This window comes from Phaenicophaeus curvirostris, chromosome Z (assembly GCF_032191515.1).
Source record: "Phaenicophaeus curvirostris isolate KB17595 chromosome Z, BPBGC_Pcur_1.0, whole genome shotgun sequence".
Lineage (NCBI taxonomy): Eukaryota > Metazoa > Chordata > Aves > Cuculiformes > Cuculidae > Phaenicophaeus > Phaenicophaeus curvirostris.
This window is the reverse complement of record NC_091431.1, coordinates 22122729-22131562: the sequence shown is the minus strand read 5'-3', so window position 1 is coordinate 22131562 and position 8834 is coordinate 22122729. Positions and strand designations below refer to the sequence as shown.

General features: G+C 39.2%; 2 protein-coding genes across 3 annotated transcripts in view; both read right to left on the bottom strand.

Moving 5' to 3' along the window:
* PHAX (phosphorylated adaptor for RNA export) overlaps positions 1-8834 on the bottom strand; it is a 294590-nt gene that overhangs the window by 102749 nt on the left and 183007 nt on the right. The gene's annotated exons all lie outside the window — the stretch shown is intronic.
* The window catches only part of MEGF10 (multiple EGF like domains 10), a 186336-nt gene that overhangs the window by 63735 nt on the left and 113767 nt on the right, over positions 1-8834 (bottom strand). The gene's annotated exons all lie outside the window — the stretch shown is intronic.

Below are 8834 nucleotides of genomic sequence, written 5' to 3'. Positions count from 1 at the left end.
CAGTATTGCAGAAGGAAACAGAATCCTTAAAAATTAAATAAACATTAATCCACTCTTTTAAACAGAGGTATTTCTCAGGGTTTTAAAAGAAATCTTGTACTTGGATCTCATTGGATTTGAGCTAATGGCTGCACTGACCTTCTGAACTCTCCTGAACTGATGTCTTTGGCAGTAAGACTTTGCAGCACATGAGGATGTGATGTGGGTGCTGGATGACTTGTACTACACAAGTTTTCACAGAGGGACCTATATTCTTAGAAAGGCAACTAAACCAGGAAAATTCTTGGCAAAGTCTTAGTTTCACAGGATTATTTCAGCTGTTTTCAGACCATGCATACCCCAGAGAGTGAACTGGTGGCTCATGAGACAATTTAGAGGAGAAGCAGTATTCAGAGAATGGGGAAGGAAATCAGACTCTAGACCTCATTTACAATGGAAATTAAGCAAATGACTGATTTCAAAACCATTAACACATAAAAGATGTAGACTTCTCAAGAGAATAAGTGCCACAGACTCTCCAAGGAGATTATAATATCAATGACAGTTTAGTTTTAAAATCTATGCTGAGACCATGTAACAAGAATATTCAGCTGCTGAGTAGCTGCTTCATTAAACTTAAAAAGCTTAGGCAGTACCATGCTTACGGACCCACACCAGAGAATTACATATTTCTTTTCTGGTTGCTTCACTGACCTTGTTAAGTTCAACAGTGGGTTTATTGTTGCATATAAATTGGCCATCCAAGCCTTTAGAAACACATCCATCATTCACTTGATGAGTTCAGAGCATTTGCTGAAGCACCAGATGATGCACCTAAATGCAAAGCTTAAAAGCACACCAGAAATAATGTAGCTATATCCCAGCAATGATGTTAACTCAAATTTTTGCATACAGTATCACATTGATATCTCACTTTGTTATAGCAATTATATGTAACTACTTTCTGACTGACTCTCTTTGTTGAAGAAAGCTGAAAGTTACAACATATTTTCCTGATGCCAGAAGAATAATTTTCACACAAAATCAGTGTACGTGCACAAAGTAACGCAACTATAGAGTTATATAATATGTGCTTTACTACTGAACCCTGTGGTAAATAATGAAGATTAATTGTCCTGAGAAGCACAGCAATCCTAAGCAAATCTGAAGGCAAATCTGACATTAAGAAACTGTAATCCTTAATATCCACAAAACCCCAAAGTCAGTATTTACCCTTGTGTATATATTAAATTCTGTCAGAATGTTCTTCACCTGAAAGACATGGAAATCTGTCACAAACATCTTAACAAAATGAAGAACAAAAGCAAGAAGATCTGTTTAGTTGGTATTTAGGGAGACACACCATAACAATGCATTCAGAGGTCAATGGCTTGGTGTCCAGGTGGAGAGCCAGGACAAGTGGTGTCCCTCAGGGGTCCATGCTGGAACCAGCGCTGATTAATATGTTCATCAATGATATTTATTTTAGGTGCCAGAAAACTCAGAGCAAAATGGCTGAATTTGGCAAGATGGATGAATGGAAGAAACCTAGTAATTAGCTCTTTTTTTTTTCTGTGTTACTCCTCTTGCATATCTCTGGTCTATTCAAAACCTATTTTAAGATCACTTTACTACTTTAATATTTAAACCAGATCTTGTCTCTGTTCTAGTTTTTCTGCTTTGCGTTTGGTACCAATCTCTGACTCCCTCTTCCACCTCCATGACATGAGATATTCTGGTGGGAGTCTTTCAGAGTGACTCTTCAATTTCAGAACTATCTTCCAACCTTCAGTAATAAACACTTGCTATATTTCTTGTCTTCACCTTCTTGTGCAATGACTTCAGCAAGCCATATCAAAAACCTAATGTTCAAGCTTTTTAAATTATCACATATTAAAAAACCCTGAGATAAGAAGAATTTTTTTTTTTATTGTGCTATTTATATATGCTGGTGCATGTCTATATACGGGCTTATGGGTATCAGAGTAAAAGTAAAGATATTGCAAGTCTTTCTTTGTACCATACGTGGGTTGGGGCTGGGGTGCAAAGCAGTCAAATTCTCAGAGCTGTTCTGTGTCCTCAGAAATTTCAAAATCCTGGCTAGAAAAAGGTCAGTACAGGTTTTCCTGTACTGGGAGAACAGAGTGGAACAGCCTTGTGTTAGTCACTGATTAGAGTGTCCTAGTTGTGATTTATTCCTTCCAGTTCATTCATGGGCTTATGGAGTAAATATTCCTCAGTAAGCACTGCACGTCTCATTTGTGTTCCTGTTACTTTTGCATTCAGTGCTCTGCTTTACAGACGCGAAAAGTGTAAGTCTTATAGAAACAAGCCTACTCCTTTGTTCAATTTGCACAGTTACAGATGCAGATTATCATAGTAATTTGTGATTATTTATTCTACTTCCTTGAAAGAAGTGCAGGCACTATACAAACAATTAGTAAATCAAACCTAGCTGTCACTGTGAAGCAAAGAAGTACAGAAGGAAATGTACTGTACTCAGGCAAACTGTCTGAGGTCACATTGGACCTGGGTAGAAGATTCAGGTGCAACCTACACGCTTTGCCCTATAATAATTTACAGGATGCTATTCTAGCCAATGTTAGGGACACCTTATGCTCCTTTCTTCTCTCCTGATCTACTGGCTGCTACCAGCAGTGTTAAGAAGTAATAATTATCATCTGATTATCTTGCCTCTTTCTGCCCTCTCCCTCTGCATTATTTTTTAAATCATTCCGAAGTCCAGACTGCTCTCTAGGGCTTCAGTAGTTATTAAGAGGTATCTGGAAGTATTTTTCTTCATGACATTACATGGATGAATGCAAATATTTTGAAAAAGTGGCTTAGCCCCACAAATAAACGTCACCAAAAAACTGCAGTCTTAGTTTCAGAGACAAGCTACTTCTGGGCATAGTCAACTGCTGATTATTGCTAATAATACATCCCTACTGAGCTCAACAAACATTTTTTATGCCTTAAGGTATTTATAGCATATCTTTTATAACTTCTGTAACAAAAGAAATGATGAGATTCAATGAATGCCACTGAGTGAGGCATTGCTGCTCTCATTGAATTACACCCAAACAGGAGATATTAAAGACTACCATTACTGCCCAGAAAAGTAATTTAAAGAAGAAACCATCTGCATGTACAAGAAACATCTACAACTGGAATCCTTGTTGCACTCTTTCCTACTGTGTGTGAACTGACCTCATTTCTTAAATTCATATAGTATTATTATGATGAATTAAATTATCATAGCAGACTTTTTTAAGTAGTGATGCTTTTATACTAAAGCTGTGAGTGACTAAGATTTGCATGAGACAAAAAGGTTTTACACTATAAGCAGTGGGTCGTAGAGTGTCAAAATTGGAAATCCAGTCACCTTTCTTATTCTGTGTTCCCATGAGTCACACAATTATTTTCAAGAAATGCAACTCAAGCATGCATCAGTCAGCTTCAAGACTTAAAAATGTGAAAGAAAAACTGCTGCCTTCCCATCTAGAGACATTTTCCCAAGAACTACTGCATTATTAAAAAAACAGTCACTAAATAAACAGCTTTTGGAGATGTATTTCTTTTCCTATTTATGTACTTTCACATGCCATAAGAATATTTCTTTTTCCATTCTATTCACAGCCCAGTGTTCTACATTAAAATTATGCAACAGAACCTAGTGGAAAGTACTCCTGCCCTTGACAGGGGGATTGGAACTAGGTGATCTTTAAGGTCACTTCAGCATGAATAATCAGTAAGAGCCTTCCTGTACATTTAAAAAAATTACTAGCCACCCATAAATAAAAGTTTTTTGTTATGTACTGAACCTCGAACCACTTTTCATGAGAGCAACGGGTGACCTTTTGACCGTGCAGACTTAAATGAGTTGCTTTATATGTCTGCACAGCCACTAACTTAAGCCTTTTCCTTGGATTTTTCTTCTTTTGTTGGTTGTCAAAATGGAAGATGTCATGTGATAATGCATCCCATAAGTACTTGTGTTGATGGCATTTTATTCTTGCATTAATAATAGAAATCAGAAGATCAAAATATAGTTTATAACATATCTAGAAATAGTAATGATGGTTTCTTTCAATGCATAAATAAAAACATAAATTTCTTTTCTCGTATCAGTCTTTTCTAATGGAAAAGCTTTTCCTTGTAGAAATTGTAATGCATGACCTGTCTGTCTCATTTCTCCCAGAAGATATTTTGGATTATTAGGCACACAGGAAGAAGTTATAATTCAGCATATTGATGGTACTGCCAACAGCTTTTCCCTCCTGAGCTGAACAAGGTGCTTCCAGGTTATCTGGAGCAACACAAGTTGCAGGAAACCAGTATTTCCACAACTGCCCTTTGTGTGTTTGTGTTCCCTGTGCCTGCAGCAGCTAGTAGAACATAGGCATGAATAAAACTGCCTAATGTGCTTACTCGCACCCTTACTGGGCATAGTCTAGGAAGTAAACACATGTTTCTGTATATGCTGCCAACGTTGCATTTGTAAATTCCTGGCAACAGGCTGGTATTGCAAGCCAGACTCCTAGAATAGTTGTTTTATCTACACTTGGAAGTTGCATGCATCAGATATATGTACTGTCTTCCTCTGTGCCTGCATGGCCTCCTTATAACTCTGTTCCAGTTGCCCCAGCTCAATCAACCTACTGCTGTGTCTTCAAGTCCAGACACAATTTGCTGACATGGATTCTTCTGGTCTAAGGGTTCCCTAACTGCTCAGCTCTCTGGAGTGGGATGCTTCCAAACATGGGGCAAGACTCCATGCTTGTGCATGTGCCTGATGTAGGGAAGGGGGACAGGGGCATGAGTGGTAAAAGTTACTCTGGAAGCGAGAACTACAGACACACTGCTCTGAGACAAGCATCCTTAGTAAAGAAGGATGTAGTAATTTTGCTTACAGCCTTCAGCGGTGGAGTCAAAATTATAAAGTATTTTCCAGCTTCTCTCCCCAATCCTGCCTATGCTGCTTGCCACTATAAAAATCTTTTTACTAGGCTTCCTCACCTGAGAAAGCTTGGAACTGGAAGCTAAGGCTTTCCTGCACCTATTTCCCCTCTCTTCTTTTCCCACTACTGCCCACAAACTTTCTGCTGATTCTGGCTCTGCTTAACAACAAATTCTGGAAGACAATGAGATAAAGCTTTCCCCAGGGAGCAACTTACACTTCTGCCAGCCCAGTGGTTGCTGTACCTGGGGACCAGGGCTGACTCTGTACCACCCCACTACAGGCTGCAGCCACAAGAGCATGAGTTACCCTTCTGGGAGAAACAGAAAGCTGTCTTTGATAAAAGACGAGTCTAAGGCTGCAAAACGATGATTACTGCCAGGACTATGTGAAGTGCTAGGGCGGTGCTTTTCTCCATTTCTTCCGATTAGGGGGTACAAACAAGGAAACAATGAGGCTTGATGAATAAATACAAATCCTGAGGCCTGACTCAGAATGAATCTAAAGAGTGGCTTCCCCAGGGCCTCTGGGGATGGCATTGCCCTGAATCACTGTTTCCAAGTGATTTATTTACCCTTTGTGTCATCCCCGGACATGGTGTTAAACTGCAGGTGTTTTCAGACTTCAGCTCCAAAATGCAGAGATGGAATTAGTATCTGTAATACTTACATGCTGAAAGCTTACAAGTTAAGAGGCCTGGAAGCTTGTTTTTGCACTAGAAAGTAAACTTTACATTCTCTATACTTTTCCTAAATTAGGTCATTTAACCTAGATGAGACAAGCAGATTTTGTAACCAAATGCCAGACATACATATTTACTTCTTGGTCTAAAACCTGTAAGATGAGAGTTTAATTTCTCTCCAACAGGGGCCAAAGGGCAAGGAAATCCATATCAATCCTTTAAAGCCAGAATTCATATCGCTAAGGACTTTGTTCAGAAGAGCAGCAATCTTTTTTTTTTTTGCAGTACTTACTACTGATACTGCACTTCCTTTATTTAGCGCAGGAACCGTAAAACTGTCAGAAATTCCTTTCTCTGCAAGTACCTAGGACTTGATCAGAAAACCTGCTTTTTGTGATTCCCAACAGCACCAATTTTTACTGGATCAGTAAACACCTCTGGACTCTGTTTGCCCTCTCATGCCTGAAGTCAGACCGACAGGTCTGTAGTTCCCCGGATCCTCCCTCTGACCCTTCTTGTAGATAGGCACATCAGCCTCCAGTTCAGTGGAACCTGTTGGCCTTCTGGGCTGTGAGTGCACATTGCCATCTCATGTCGAGCTTCTCATCAATGAGCACCCCCAAGTCTTTCTCTACAGCGCTGGTCTCAATCACATCATCCCCCATCCTGTATTGAAACCATAGATTGCCCTGACACAGGTGTAGAACCTTTCACTTGGCCTTGTTGAAATTCATGAGGTTTAGAAGATAGTCTCTGAATAAACTCTAGAAACTTCCATAGTCTTAATGTGAGGTAAGGCCAGATGAAAATATATTGTTTAGAGCAGTGGGTGGGACACATTGCCACAAAGTCATCTGTTGCTGAAGATTGAATTTAATCAACAGGTTATAGAAATCCTACATCCTAAACCTCTATCAGAGTGTTCATCCTTACCTGTCTCGCTAGCAAGCAGAGACAGAAGGGCAAGACTTACCCTGCTCGGAAGCTAAAGAAAAGAATCTTTAATTACTTGTTTTCTAAGAATGGATAATATTTTGAAAGGTGAAGTAGGTTGGCATAAGGCATTCCTGAAGACAGATAATAGTTTTATCTTAGATTTAACTTCTAAAGAATTCATATTCTGTATACATTGGCTATGGGATTGAATATTTGCTGTGTGCTGATGAGTGTTGTCCCTTTAGATATGGGTATGTGATGATTTTTTAAACTCGTTCTGGCCAAAGAAACTTAAGTAAATTCTTTCATGATTGTAAGCTGGAAAGTATTCCTGTGAGGTATGAGCATGAAGCCTGATCTGAGAAGTGTTGAGAGTTGTTTCAAGGCCATTCAAAATGGACAATTACGTGTTTCTCCTTTTGTTCTTCTGAATTGACTGTGATGCAATCAAGATATTTTTCTCAACAATTTGGGACTTGCTGCTGCTGGATGCAATTTCCTCAACTTAGGAAGACTACACTCAACACTCCTGCAGATGCATCAGATGAAGATCACTACTGGTGTTATCTTAGTGAGAGGAGGACAGAATCTGGCTGTGATGGCTAGATAAGAATTTCACAGGTTGAAAGAGCTACTTAATAGTATGAGTCAGGTAGACTGTACTGTACATGTAGCCCCTGAAGAAATGGGTGGCGGTGGTACTAGTTAGACAACAGTTATTAAACTGCTACAAAGGTGTAACAGCACTGGTGCAAGCTGAGGTGTCATCATCAAGCTGTTTCTGTATCAAGTCCTGTACCAAGCTTATAATGGACATGCAAGAAAATCTACATCTTTGGGTGGATTTTAGTGCAGAAGTCATAATAACATAGAGATTAAAATCCCACCTGAGATCAGCACCTTCTCCAAACTTCCATTGCTTTTATTTCTCAGAGTATTAAGACTAACACCTTGACACTCTTGACATACTCGTCTATGTAATATTCTTCAAGCATACAATTTATTTGTAACCCTAATGAATAACATTGATTTAAGAGTGTGACAAAAATCAGCTGAAACTAAGCCAAAGTTTTGTTCAGCAAAGCAGCTCTTCTCCAAAGCTGAACAGTCCCATCCTTGCAATAATTAAAGCACATCTGTGCATTTAAAGCTTGTGAGTTTTGCCCTGTCTGACAGTCAATGCTTTACATTCACACACATTACATTCCTGGCTGCTGGTAAAGCCACTGGATGGACTAATTATGGGTAGGTATTAGTGACCAAGCATTCCCTGAAACAAAACTGAGATTATCTGTCTCATAATAAATAGCCGTCAGCTCAGAACTGCCAAGCAGAGCAACTAACTGCAATAGGCCAGTGCACAAAGAGGTGAGTGAGTCAATATGGTGGCAAATTTCACTCATTTAATTGTTTTTGTGCTAATCAAATCAACTGATTCATTGCCATTTGAATGAAAATTTGGAGGAAAAAAAATAGATGTACCTGCTTATACTGTTGAACATGTTGTGCTCCTGATCATGTACAAACAATCAAATGGTGAAGGTCTGCCAGCCAGCACCCAAATAAGCTGGATGAACATGCCCTTGTATCATCTAGTTTAACATAGGCACACACAAAATGCCAATTCCCATGGCAAAACTTAAGCCATAGTCACTTAATTTTGTCATTTTTAATTATTCCGCTCTGATTTAGTTACTAAAAGCTTTCAAATCAAACTAACCAGATCAAACTCTGTCTGAAGCCTGTAAAACGAGTTACATATGACTGAGAGAGTGAGAATATGCAAGCAAGAGCAACACGCACATCTATGAAATATCTCAAAGGACTGAGAGAGTTGTCTGTTAGTTTCTAAACCTTAATGGCAACAGGGCACGATTACAATAGTAATGTCCAGTGAGGTTCTTCCCATTCTTCTTCCTCGCTGCACTTATTGCAGTTCATGTAAAACACTGGCTGTTCATATAGATAGCACCTGAATGACAGGCAGTCAAAGAGCAGCTAGGAATTAACTCTGTGTTGTAGGTCATATCTGAAAGCCCTCATCAGCCTTGCAGCTGCCAATTACTTCCAGCCCAAGATGTGTCCTTAAAAGCAGGATTATTGTACCTCTGCAATACAAGCCTATAGTCACAATCGGTGACTGACTGACCATTCCTGCACAACGAATTCGGCTTATAGCTACAAAGTTGACTTTAAGGGCTTTATTATGGATGAGTTCCTCCTATGCTGTTGAAAATAATTTGATCTCCTAGGTTATAGCATAGCCTAAACTTGAAA